Source organism: Moschus berezovskii, chromosome 5, assembly GCF_049115385.1.
Source record: "Moschus berezovskii isolate FMDL1 chromosome 5, NW_MosBer_1.0, whole genome shotgun sequence".
NCBI classification, from domain to species: domain Eukaryota; kingdom Metazoa; phylum Chordata; class Mammalia; order Artiodactyla; family Moschidae; genus Moschus; species Moschus berezovskii.
Window position 1 is genome coordinate 10818164 of NC_142464.1, and position 13489 is coordinate 10831652.

At 42.3% G+C, this 13489-nt stretch overlaps 1 non-coding gene across 1 annotated transcript; it reads right to left on the bottom strand.

Moving 5' to 3' along the window:
• Positions 1 to 6487: 6487 nt before the first annotated feature.
• On the bottom strand, positions 6488 to 6593 carry LOC129562247 (U6 spliceosomal RNA). Its single transcript, XR_008687163.2, has one exon. It is a non-coding gene; the product is annotated as a U6 spliceosomal RNA (small nuclear RNA).
• Positions 6594 to 13489: the final 6896 nt, after the last annotated feature.

Genomic DNA, 13489 nt, shown 5'->3' on the forward strand with positions numbered 1-13489 from the left:
GCCTGGCATAGCAGATGCTCTGTAAGATTTATTGAATATCACAACTTGTGAGATGCAGCTAAAACACTCAACAAACCAATTACAACCTACATGCTTATTTTAGAGAAAAAAGGAAATAAACAAACTGAGTATGTAACTGTGATTTCCAGCTCAGATTCTGACCCATTTTTTCCTGGTTATCTTCTCTCAGTCATTCTCTGTATATCTAAAATCATCATACCCCAAAGAGAAATCATCATCTTCAAACTCTTCTTGTAGTCCTCATATTGCGAATAGAGCCAATATTCACCGTGATTTATGCTGAAAGCTTACAGAAGCATTTTTAACTCCACTCTCTCCCTGACCCAGCCATCCAAACAATGACCAGTATTTGCAAATTTGCATTCCTAAACAATTCTCACATCCACTTATACTTTTATACATCTATGTCCAAGAATTAAGACCCACTTCACCTGTTTTACTCACTGCCTTTGTAATGGTTCTTGACTCCAACTCAAAACTCCACCTTAATCCATTTTCTGCATGGGCTAAATTGTGTCCCCTCAGATTCATATATTGAATTGTTAATCTCCAGTGACTCAGAAAGTGACTTTATTTGGAGACAGGGTCTTTACATAAGTAAATTAAAATGAGGTCGTTAGGGTTAGCCCCAATCCGATATGGCCAGTGTCTTTATAAAAAGTGAACTGGACTCAGAAATACCAGAGAATGAAGATGACATGAAGAGACGGATGGAGATGATGGCCATCTATAAGGCAAAGAGAGGGGCCTGAACAGGTCCTCCCCTCACAGCCCCAAGAAGGAACCAAATCAGCCAATACCTTGGTTTTCACTTCCAGCCTCCAGAACTGAGAAAAAATAAATTTCTGTTGTTAACTACTCAGTCAATGGTATTTTCTTATGGCAAACCCAGCAAACTAATACAGTAGCCAGTAAATATTTTTAAATGTGTTTTGAATATCTTTAAATTATTTACTGTCCACTCACTGTTGTTACAAAAACCCAAAGCCTTCATCCTCAGGGTGTTTTCAGCATCCTGTATCTCACTTCTGCTTCTCTCACCCTTCCTCTTGAGTTTCTCCCTGCCCCCCTGCACCAGCATCTGTTAACAGCGGGACCACAGGAATAGAGGGTAAAAAGTGCTTCTACAGATGTGTACCATTTTCCCACTGAGCCGCTTTCCACTCTATTAAACAAAATGTCAAATTAAGTGAATATCTGACCATTGCACCTCAACGATAATCTGAAGGGTAAAAAATAACACTCAGGAAGATTTTCTCCCCTTTCACGATGTGATCACAAGGTTCCTTAAAGTAGCAGATTCTCAAGGGGTTGTTTACAGTTCATGGAGTAGTTTACCAGAGAAAAACCTAGACATTGAAGTGTGCTATGACACGGCCGATTAAGTGTCAATTGAAAATGGACTGTGAAGAAAGCTGATCGCCGAAGAATTGATGCTTTTGAACTGTGGTGTTGGAGAAGACTCTTGAGAGTCCCTTGGACTGCAAGGAGATCCAACCAGTCCATTCTAAAGGAGATCAGTCCTGGGTGTTCGTTGGAAGGACTGATGCTAAAGCTGAAACTCCAGTACTTTGGCCACCTCATGCGACGAGTTGACTCACTGGAAAAGAGTCTGATGCTGGGAGGGATTGGGGGTGGGAGGAGACGGGGATGACAGAGAATGAGATGGCTGGATGGCATCACCGACTCTGTGGACATGAGTCTGAGTGAACTCTGGGAGTTGGTGATGGACAGGGAGGCCTGGCGTGCTGTGATTCATGGGGTCGTGGAGAGTCAGACACGACTGAGCGGCTGAACTGAACTGAACTGAAACATGTAATTATAAGAAGTAATAAACGATCAGAAGCATATGCCTTAAAATATTTTAAGCCAAACTTAAAGCTAAAACACTGACCTATTGTACTACGGTTTTCAAAGTGTTTAAATGACAGACCAGCCCACCACCATACCACCCCCGTGCCCTCATCCCTCTAAACACCCTGTCTACAAATGTCTTGCACATGCCACACCTTCTGCCTATAATGGAACAGCTTCTCTTTACTAGGTCACCCCCTACCACCCAGACCACCTAGGTAGTCTTCCTTCAGCACACATATTAGCTCCTTCCTGCAGACATCTTGGTTGGACACTCCTGAGTCCTGGTTAGACACCAATCATTCCTTAATCAAATACTCCCAGGAGATCTACTTAAGTGTCAGCCCTGTGATACAGACTGAGGATATAGTGATGAAGATAGAAATGGTGTGGCTTCAGAAAGCTTAAAGACTAGTGGCAGAGTCAGGAAAGGGGCTTCCCTGGTAGCTCAGTTGGTAAAGAATCGCCTGCAATGCCAGAGATCCCAGTTTGATTCCTGGGCCAGGAAGATCCCCTGGAGAAGGTAAAGGCTACCCACTCTAGTATTCTTGGGCTTCCCTGGTGGCTCAGATGGTAAAGAATCTGCCTGCAATGAGGAAAATCTGGGTTCAATTTCTGGGTTGGGAAGATCCCCTGAAGAAGGGCATGGCAACCCACTCCAGTATTCTTTCTTGCAGAATCCCCATGGACAGAGGAGCTTGGCTAGCTACAGTCCGCGGGGTTGCAAAGAGTCAGACATGACAGAGTGACTAAGCACAGCACAGCACTGAGTAAGGAAAACAAAGTGAGTAGACTAAATAAAGTGAATGCAGCTGACCCTTGAAAAACGTGGAGGGGTTAGGGCCTGTTCACTCTGCACAGGACACAATCTACGTATAACTTACAGTCAGCACTCTACATATGTGGTTCCTCTGGAGTCACGGTTCTGAGTCCACAGATTCAACCAGTCATGGGTTCGACTACTGCAGTATCCACTATTGAAAAAAATCGGGGTATAAGTGGACCCTGTGGTTCAAACCCATGTTGTCCAAAGGACAACTGGCTCAGTGGCTATGACCAGTATGACCTGTTAACAGTCAATGAGGATGTTACAATATATGCTGACATGTGAAAGTTTAGGAGCATGGAAAATGCTAGCAATGAGAACTGCTAGAGAGAGAATGTTAATTAGATTATTACAAATTATTAATCTAAATATATTTATGATTTATTAGAATAACAGTATTTAAAACGACAGGATTGATATGATCACCTATGTGAGGAATATACACACACACATATATATATATGAAGAGAGAGAGACAGAGAAGAAAGAGGAGGAAGAGTGGAGGCGGAGGGGATGAGTGAAGAATACCCAAGAGTAAACCTTGAGGAAAACTCACATTTGGGGTTCAGAAGAGAGGAAAGAACTAGTGAAGGAATCTGAGATAACATGTTCTCAGAAGCAGGAGAAAATCCAAGAGGCCACGATGTCATAGACAACAGATATTTCGATAGGGAATGAATGTTCTGGTATGTCATATACGACTGAGAATTTACATAAGATACAGATATAAAATCACCTAGTAAGTTTGGTAACATGGTGGGGTCATCAATTATCTTGACAAGTACCCTTTCTTAGGAATTGGTGGAGTGGAAACTGGATACAAGTTGGCTGAAGAATGAACACGAGATAAAGACAAGTTTGGCTGTGAAGAGGGGCAGAGAAAGTTGTTTTTTGCTAAGGGTTTCTTCTAAGTGCCTGCATGGCACAAGACCATGTCTCCATCCTGAGCCACAACACGCTCTGTGGTAAAGGCTTGTGTTCATTCCTTCACTCACTCACTCCTTCCTTCTTTCATTCATTTAACCAGTATACTTTGGACCGACACTGACTTCACATTGTGTAGAATTAAACTATAAACCTAGTTCAGCATCTATCTGTTTCAAGTTGCATCTCAAGCCCTGAGCACAGTACTTCTCATGTAATGAGTGCTCAATGAGTTTCCTCCTGCTTGGCAGTTGGAATTTTGAACAGAAGAGCCTGAACTAAGGATCGCTGTGTTCAGCATGGTGCTTTCAGCCATGTGCATGAGCTCTGGTCTCCTGAAGCTAAGAAGACTGAAGAAGGCCTTGTTCCTTTTCTTCCTGAGGCTAGATTATACAACTTTCCCCTGGATTGTCTGAGAAAATCTCATAAATTCCCATTTTGCTTAAACTGATCTAAACCAGATCATCTAATTTAAAACTATATAGGGACTTCCCTGGAGAAGGCAATGGCAAGCCACTCCAGTACTCTTGCCTAGAAAATCCCATGGATGGAGGAGCCTGGTAGGCTGCAGTCCATGGGGTCGCTAAGGGTCGGACACGACTGAGCGACTTCACTTTCACTTTTCACTTTCACACATTGGAGAAGGAAATGGCAACCCACTCCAGTGTTCTTGCCTGGAGAATCCCAGGGACGGGGAAGCCTGGTGGGCTTCCGTCTATGGGGTCACACAGAGTTGGACACGACTGAAGTGACTTAGCAGTAGCAGCAGGGACTTCCCTGATAGTTCAGTGGTTAAGAATCTGCCGTGCAATGCAGGAGACATGGATTTGATCCCTGGTCTGGGAAGATTCCACATGCCCAGAGCAACTGAGCCTATACGCCACACCTACTGAGTCCCTGCACCTAGAGCCTATGCTCTGCGACAAGAGGAGCCACCGCAATGAGAGGCCACAACTAGAGAGCAGCTTGTTGCTACCAGAGAACGCTGCAGTCAGCCACAAAGACTCAGAGCAGCCAAAATAGCAAATGCTGTGCGTGCTAATTTACTTCAGTCGTGTCTTTGCAACTCCATGGACTGAAGCCCCCTAGGCTCCTCTGTCCATGGGGATTCTCCAGGCAAGAATACTGGAGTGGGTTGTTATGCCCTCCTTCAGGGGATTGGCCTGACCCAGGGATTGAACCTGCATCTCTTATATCTCCTGCATTGGCAGTCAGGTTCTTTACCACTAGCACTACCTGGGTCCTTAAAAAAAAAAGAAAAACTTAATAAATGCCCGATTTCTTTCATTTATGGAGTAAATGGAAGTCCATAAATAACTTTGTTCATAACTGTGAACTGGGGTTCATAAATAACCTGAGAAGGTCCAGATCAGGAAAGAGGCACTGAATTTGCAGAAACCTGCTTAAGGTCACTGAATTACTGAGGGGCTGGCCCAGGACACAGCAAGCCGTCTAACTCCAGATTCCTCACTCCTGAGCGTGGGCTGTGCTAGGGTGATGCTCTGAGAATGGATGCAGAGCATGCCCCTACATGTGTGTGCAGGCTCACTCTGGGGAGCCGTTCACAAAAGGTGATCCTGCAGAAACACGAAAGAACTCGGCTCCTCTTTTAACCCAGCTGGCTTGACCATGCATCTCGTTTATAGTATCTGGAAGCAAGTCCTTGAAATGATTCTTCTGAATATTTATTCTATCCAAATGCTTTGGACAAACATCATGTAGCACTTTGTACTAAGTTGTATTCAGGGTCAAGTGCCTGGAGTGGAACTCTTCTCTTATTGTCAGCTAAATACACACCCGTAGACCTTTTCAGATATTTGTGTAGGTTTTTTGAAAGTGCGTAAAAAGGCTAAGTAAATTCCTGATGACTACTCCGAGATTCTCCTTCGAAAAGTGGTGTCAATCCACTTTGGTGAGCAAATGCATGGGCTTAGCTACATAGACCATGGATGCAAAGCCACACACATCTGCAGATTAGAATGCTGCTGCTTTTAAGGTTAATACTGCTTTCAAGGACAGGAAATTAAAAAGGGAGTATTTGTGGTCAGCAAAACAGGTTTTTAAGCAGGACACTTTGCTTGCTACTACAGTGTAACTGAATATTTGCCTAAATTTTATTTTTAAAAGGATTCCCTGATGGCTCAGCGGGTAAAGAATCCATGTGCCAATGCAGGAGACACAGGAGATGCAAGTTCGATCCCTGGGTCAGGGAGATGTCCAGGAGAAGGAAATGGCAACCCTTTCCAGCACTCTTGCCTGGAAAATGCCATGGACAGAGGAGCCACATTCTAGCAGCAGAGGAGCCAGATGGGAGGAAAGGCGTGTAGTATTGGTTGGTGGGGAAAAGTCATGTTACTTTCTGCCTTTCTTCCCCCTGTGTCCCACAGTGTGACAGTTTCTTAAGGCTCTTCCAAAGCTTTTCCTCTTAGTCTTAGCTGCTGTCATTTCACATACTACTATAGCATCTATTCGGAGAAGGCAATGGCAAGCCACTCCAGTATTCTTGCCTAGAAAATCCCATGGACAGAGGAGCCTGGTAGGCTGCAGTCTATGGGGTCACTAACAGTCGGACACGACTGAGCGACTTCACTTTCACTTTTCACTATCACGCATTGGAGAAGGAAATGGCAGCCCACTCCAGTGTTCTTGCCTGGAGAATCCCAGGGATGGCGGAGCCTGGTGGGCTGCCGTCTATGGGGTCGCACAGAGTCAGACACGACTGAAACGACTTAGCAGCAGCAGCAGCATCAGATCAGTTCAGTTCAGTTCAGTTCAGTCACTCAGTCGTGTCCAACTCTCTGTGACCCCATGAATCACAGCACGCCAGGCCTCCCTGTCCATCACCAACTCCCGGAGTTCACTCAAAATATGGACCGCTTCACGAATTTGCATGTCATCCTTGTGCAGGGGACATGCTAATCTTCTCTGTATCGTTCCAATTTTTGTATATGTGCTGCCGAAGCAGCAGCATAGCATCTGTTAATTCAACACATATGCTGAGAAAATTCTCAGCTGTAACCGTCCAAATTTCCTTGCCTGGGCAACTACTTTTGTGTAGCAGTGGCTCTGCATTTACTGAGACCTGAGTACAACAAAATTTAATTACATTCAAGCCAATTCAAATGTGATTCTACTTGCAAACATCTTCTGTGATGTGAGCGAGAAAAGAAATAATTCAAAAACCATATAAACATGGAGGGCATACTTACAGAAAATGCGTCTTCCAAATTCCTTTATATTTGTTTGCTACATATAGATTTTTCTTTGCCAGAAATTGGTTTTGCTGACAAAAGTAATAAGCACAGAAGGAAATGTTCATGCAGTTTGGAAATTTGTGTCTTATAGAAGCTTAGGGAAAATATAACTTCTTTTTCACTGAGAAAAATCTATTGCTGTGTTCAGTTGTGTCTAACTCTTTCTGAGCCCATGGCCTGTAGCCCTCCAGGCTCCTCTACCCATGGGATTTTCCCGGCAAGAATACTGGAGTGGGTTGCTACTTCTTCCTCCAGGGAATCTTCTGAACCAAGAGATCAAACCCACATCTCCTGCATTGGCAGGCAGATTCTTTACCATTGAGCCACTTGGGAAGCCTGAGGAAAATCTATAGAACACATTTAAGTCTTAGAACAGCTCTGCTATAAAGATAAGTATACGTTATAGGTCAGGGAAAGATGTTGGTGAAAATAATCTATAGGACACATTCCATCTTCCCAGATAAACAGAGAGTAATCTTGCACCCAGCTCCTGTTTCTTTAGGGATCAGTGTTTAGGTGCATTTCCTTGCAGATCTGAAGCACTTGAGATGACACCGAGTATGGCTGCACCCAGAAGGCTGTGCTCCCCTCTAGCTTGTATGTATCTGCACTCAGAACCTGAAAGGATTATATGGGTATTCTTTTCCCTCAGTAATTCACAAGGAAGCATGACTATATTCTAAAGCTTAAAGGACACTAAAGGCAAGGATGCAGTCTTTATTTTAAAAATATAACTTCATTTTTATGGAGAAACACAAATGATACTTTCATTATGAGGTGCCAAGCACAGTTTCACAAAGAGAAATGTGTGCTGTGTCTTTAAAATGGTTACTTCAGGTCATATCCTCCTGGGGACCCCTATTCTACTTGGAATTACCCCTAAGACCCCTTGTTCAGTTTCACATCAGACACTTAGCTCCATAAGGGTTTCTACAATTTTGTATTGCCAAGTGAGTTAAACTTTCACTCATATTTCCACAGATGTGAGATAGTATCAGTGGGAGGAAAAGTAAAACTAAGTGGTCTCTAGAAGTGGATATGATTTTTATAAGTATGAAAGGTGTAATATATGTTTAATATTCCAATATTTCTTTGAGTTCACCTTTCAGTGTAAGCTCACATATGTATTCAAGAATGAGATGATGTCATTTAGCTAGAGGGGAAAATGACAGGTGTGTCTACTGACATTATAAAGGTGCAAAATGATTAAAAAAATAACCAGACTTACTTAAATCCTGTCTTTTAGAAGATATATATCAGAATGAATGAGGAAAGGATATATGATATATTACATCATTGCCTATTATTTTACTCATGAGGCATCTTAGCATTCATTTTTAGGTGCATACATGCTCCTTTAGCTAGGGAAAGCTGAAGAAGAAAAGTAATAGACACTATGAATACATTTTCCGTGGAAAGTTCCACTGTGTGTCCATTGTGGCTCAGAGGTAGACCCACAGAACTCTGTCAGCATTAGGAAATTGCAGAAGATGGTTTCTGGACCATGCAGTCAAAGCACTGTGTGAGATGTAATTGAGGAAGATAATTTAGAAGACTGCATTTCCTTTAATTAATTGTAACCTTGTAGGTGGAGGAAGTGTAGATCCAAATACTTTATAAAGAGAGCAAATGCTGTGTCTATAGAATTAATCTAGTAGTGCCCATTAAGTGAATATTACTGATGCCATTGTGGCTCATGGCTAAGAATAGTCATATCTAAATTTGAAATTTTTTCTCTTTAAACTTCAACTGCTCTGAAATGCTTGCCATTTCTTGAGTGTGTTCACTTTGTTCCCAAGGTTTTCTACCACTGGTATCTTTCTCTCCCTCCAAAAAGACAATCCCAACAAAATGACCAATGAATCTCATGCGCATTTCTTTATTCTAAACATCGTATCATCTCTCAGTCTATTCCTGATTCTTCTCAGTTCCCACCACTGCATGTCCTAGGGAAACTTAGGCAACTTGCAATAATGGAAAGAATATGGGGCTGAAGTTTGACAAATTCAGCTTGGAATTCATACACTACCATTTTCTAGCTATGTGACATTGGTCAAAGTCCAAGATTTCCATGAACTCAATTTCTATGGGCCTGGATGGTTGCAAAAATTAAATGAGAGTTTTGACTGTAAAATGGTTGCACAATACCTAGAACACAACAGGAATTCAACCCAACCCTGCTTTACTTCTGTTGTTTCATAGTAACTTTCAGTTCAATGGCTCAGTTGTGTCCAATTCTTTGTGACACCAACTCCTGGAACTTGCTCAAACTCATGTCCATTGAATCAGTGATGCCATCCAACTCTCTCATCCTCTGTCATCCACTTATCCTCCTGCGTTCAATCTTTCCCAGCATCAGGGTTTTTTCTAAGGAGTCAGTTCTTTGCATCAGGTGGCATAAATATTGGAGCTTCAGCATCAGTCCTTCCAGTGAATATTCAGGACTGATTTCCTTTAGGATTGACTGGTTTGATCTCCTTGCAGTCTAAGAGACTCTCAAGAGTCTTCTTATCTATACCTATATTGTGATATTTATCACACTGAACAATGACTATACATTCCTGGAATGTAACATCCTTGAAGGAAGGGGCTATTTAGTATTTATCTCTATACATTCATTGCTTCACATAACCTCTGCACTTATTCAGTTCAGTTCAGTTCAGTTCAGTCACTCAGTCGTGTCTGACTCTTCGCGCAACCCCATGAATCACAGCACGCCAGGCCTCCCTGTCCATCACCAACACCTGGAGTTCACTCAAACTCATGTCCACAGAGTCGGTAATGCCATCCAGCCATCTCATTCTCTGTCATCCCCTTCTCCTCCCGCCCCCAACCTTTCCCAGCATCAGAGTCTTTTCCAGTGAGTCAACTCGTCGCATGAGGTGGCCAAAGTATTGCAGCTTCAGCTTTAGCATCAGTCCTTCCAATGAACACCCAGGATTCATCTCCTTTAGAATGGACTAGTTGGATCTCCTTGGAGTCCAAGGGACTCTCAAGAGTCTTCTCCAGCACCACAGTTCAAAAGCATCAATTCTTCGGCGATCAGCTTTCTTCACAGTCCAGCTCTCACATCCATACATGATCACAGGAAAAACCATAGCCTAGACTAGACAGACCTTTGTTGGCAAGGTAATGTCTCTGCTTTTTAATATACTATCAAGGTTGGTCATAACTTTCCTTCCAAGAAGTAAACGCCTTTTAATTTCATGGCTGCAATCAGCATCTGCAGTGATTTTGGAGCCCAAAAAAATAAAGTCTGACACTGTTTCCACTGTTTCCCCATCTATTTCCCATGAAGTGATGGGACCAGATGCCATGATCTTTGTTTTCTGAATGTTGAGCTTCAAGCCAACCTTTTCACTCTCCTCTTTCACTTTCATCAAGAGGCTTTTGAGTTCCTCTTCACTTTCTGCCATAAGGGTAGTGTCATCTGCATATCTGAGGTTATTGATATTTCTCCCAGCAATCTTGATTCCAGCTTGTGTCTCTTCCAGCCCAGCATTCCTCATGATGTACTCTGCATATAAGTTAAATAAGCAAGGTGACAATATACAACCTTGACGTACACATTTTCCTATTTGAACCAGTCTGTTGTTCCATGTACAGTTCTGACTGTTGCTTCCTGACCTGCATACAGGTTTCTCAAGAGGCAGGTCAGGTGGTCTGGGATTCCCATCTCTTTCAGAATGTTCCACAGTTTATTGTGATCCACACAGTCAAAGGCTTTGGCATAGTCAATGAAGCAGAAATAGATGTTTTTCTGGAACTCTCTTGCTTTCTCCATGATCCAGCGGATGTTGGCAATTTGATCTCTGGTGCCTCTGCCTTTTGTTTTATTTTAATTGCAGGCTAATTACAATATTGTGGAAGATTTTGCCATACATCGACATGAATCAGCCATGAGTATACGTGTGTCCCCATCCTGAATCCTGCTTCCACCTCCTTCCCCACTTCCTCTGGGTTGTCCTAGAGTGCCAGTTTTGAGTGCCCAGCTTCATGCATCAAACTTTCACTGGTCATCTATTTTACATATCATAATATACATGTGTCAATGCTATTCTCTTATATCTTCGCACCCTCGCCTTCTCCCACAGTGTCCAGAAGTCTGTTCTTTACATCTGTGTCTCTTTTGCTGTCTTGCATATAGGGTTGTCGTTACCATCTTTCTAAATTCCATATATATGCGTTAGTATTCTACATTGGTGTTTCTCTTTCCAACTTACTTGACTCTATATAATAGGCTCCAGTTTTGTCCACCTCATTAGAACTGATTCAAATGTATTCTTTTTTATAGCTGAGGAATATTCCATTGTATATATGTACCACAACTTCTTTATCCGTTCATCCGCTGATAGACATCTAGGTTGCTTCCATGTCCTGGCTATTGGAAACAGTACTGCAATGAACACTGTGTTACATATGTCTCTTTCAATTCTGGTTTCCTCGGTGTGTATGCCCATGAGTACGATTGCTGGATCGTATGGCAGTTCTATTTGGAGTTTTTTAAGGAATCTCCACACTGTTCTCCATAGTGGGTGTACTAGTTTGCATTCCCACCAACAGTGTAAGAGCATTCCCTTTTCTTCACACCGTCTCCAGCATTTATTGCTTGTAGACATTTTAATGGCAGCCATTCTGACTGGTATGAGAAGGTACCTCATTGTGGCTTTGATCTGCATCTCTTCATGTGTTTGTTAGCCATCTGTATGCTTCTTTGGAGAAATGTCTCTTTAGATTTTTTGGACCATTTTTTGATTGGGTCATTGATTTTTCTGGAATTGAGCTGCAGGAGCTGTTTGTATATTTTGGAGATTAATTCTTTGTCAGTTGTTTCATTTGTTATTATTTTCTCCCATTCTGAAGGCTGCCTTTTTACCTTGCTTATAGTTTCCTTCGTTGTAGACATTCAAAATTTGTGGCATAAATGAACAATTATAATCTACTCACATATAAGAATGAAGATATTAACTATTACAAGGCTATGTGTCTGTAAATAAATGGGGAGAAAAGTTCAATGCTCTATCAACAATTATTTTCTATGTTAGAGGAGCAAATAGAGGACTTAAGAATGATGGAAAATGATAGTGCTAAATTTTTAAACTGAAGATGTGTTTTACAAATCATATATACTGCTCTCCAAATTGTACTAATGAAAGCTACTCTACAACCTCAGTTGAATCAGGCAGCTGGCAAGAATAAGCCTCTCTCAGCCTCATTTTCTGTGAGAGAAAATATAGGAAACAAAGTATAGATCATTGCTAAGGAGTCTAATGTGTTATAGATACAACTGTATTTTTTTGATGGGAAACGTTTGTGACCACTGAAACTACACAAGCTCGTTTAATTTGATATGCATAGCTATAAAATGACACATATAAACTGTGCATTTAGAACAAATGTTGGTTAAAAGGCTATGTTACACTGCTTCTGCTGCTGCTAAGTCACTTCAATTGTATCCGACTCTGTGCGACCCTATAGATGGCAGCCCACCAGGCTCCTCCATCCATGGGGTTTTCCAGGCAAGAGTACTGGAGTGGGTTGCCATTGCCTTCTCCGTATGTTATACTAAGTACTGCTAAAATAGAAGCTAGGAATTATACAAAACACTTTTACTGAAGAGTATAAAAACAGAAATCAGGTTTGGTGTTCACTCACTTAAAAAAAATAATCAATATATATTAAATACCTACTATATTCACATAATGCTAGAGTTAGAAGAGAAAATGTGTAAAGAAGTCATAGGCATTGTTGTCACAGAGCTTGTGTTCTAATGGTGAAGACAGACAATAAACTAGTAAGCAAATAAATAAAACGGTAATTGTAGTTTGTAGAAGGACTTTCACAAGATAAAAAGTGCCATGATAGATATAAACCGAGAAGAGTCCATTTATGGATGGCCTCTCTTAGAACCTGACTGTTACAAACTGATACTTGAAAAGCCAGCCATGACAAACGGGGGAGTGACGGGGACCTGGAAGCGGGACAGACCTACGTTCTCTCAGTGGCCAGAGGGCCAGCATGCCTGGAGAATGCTGAACAATGCAGAGTAGCACCAGATGGGTTTAGAGAGATAAGCCAAGGCCAGTTATGTACCACCTTACAGACTACGGTAAGAAGAAAAAGCTTCATTCTAGGTGAAGAGATAAGAAAGGAAATGTCTTTTAAAGGAGTAACGTATCCATTTTAAAGATAGCATTTCGTCTTCTGTGTGGTGAGAGCAAGATCAGAAGCCACGGACCTGAAAAGGGCAGGCACTGCTTTGACTGGGATGAAGGATTAGATGGAGACGAGTGGCAGGGAGAGACATGAGACAGTGGATTTTACCTGCTCTTGGAGAGAACAGACACAGGGTGCTGCTGAGGAAGGTATAGGAAAAGGAGATTAGCTGCAGCCACACGATGGGTGGTGAGGCTGCGTCCTGAGGCGAAGACAAGAACAGCCACCGTGTTGGTTGTGGGGGACAGAACACGACAGTTCCCTTTCTGTCAAGTCCAAGGAGTGTGTGCGTACAAGCAGGCATCAGATTTCAAAATTACGGTCTAAGAGAAGCAGTTCTGGGCTGGAGTTCCAGCTGCGTGTGTCATCAGAATGTGCTGTGAGTTGCTCAGTC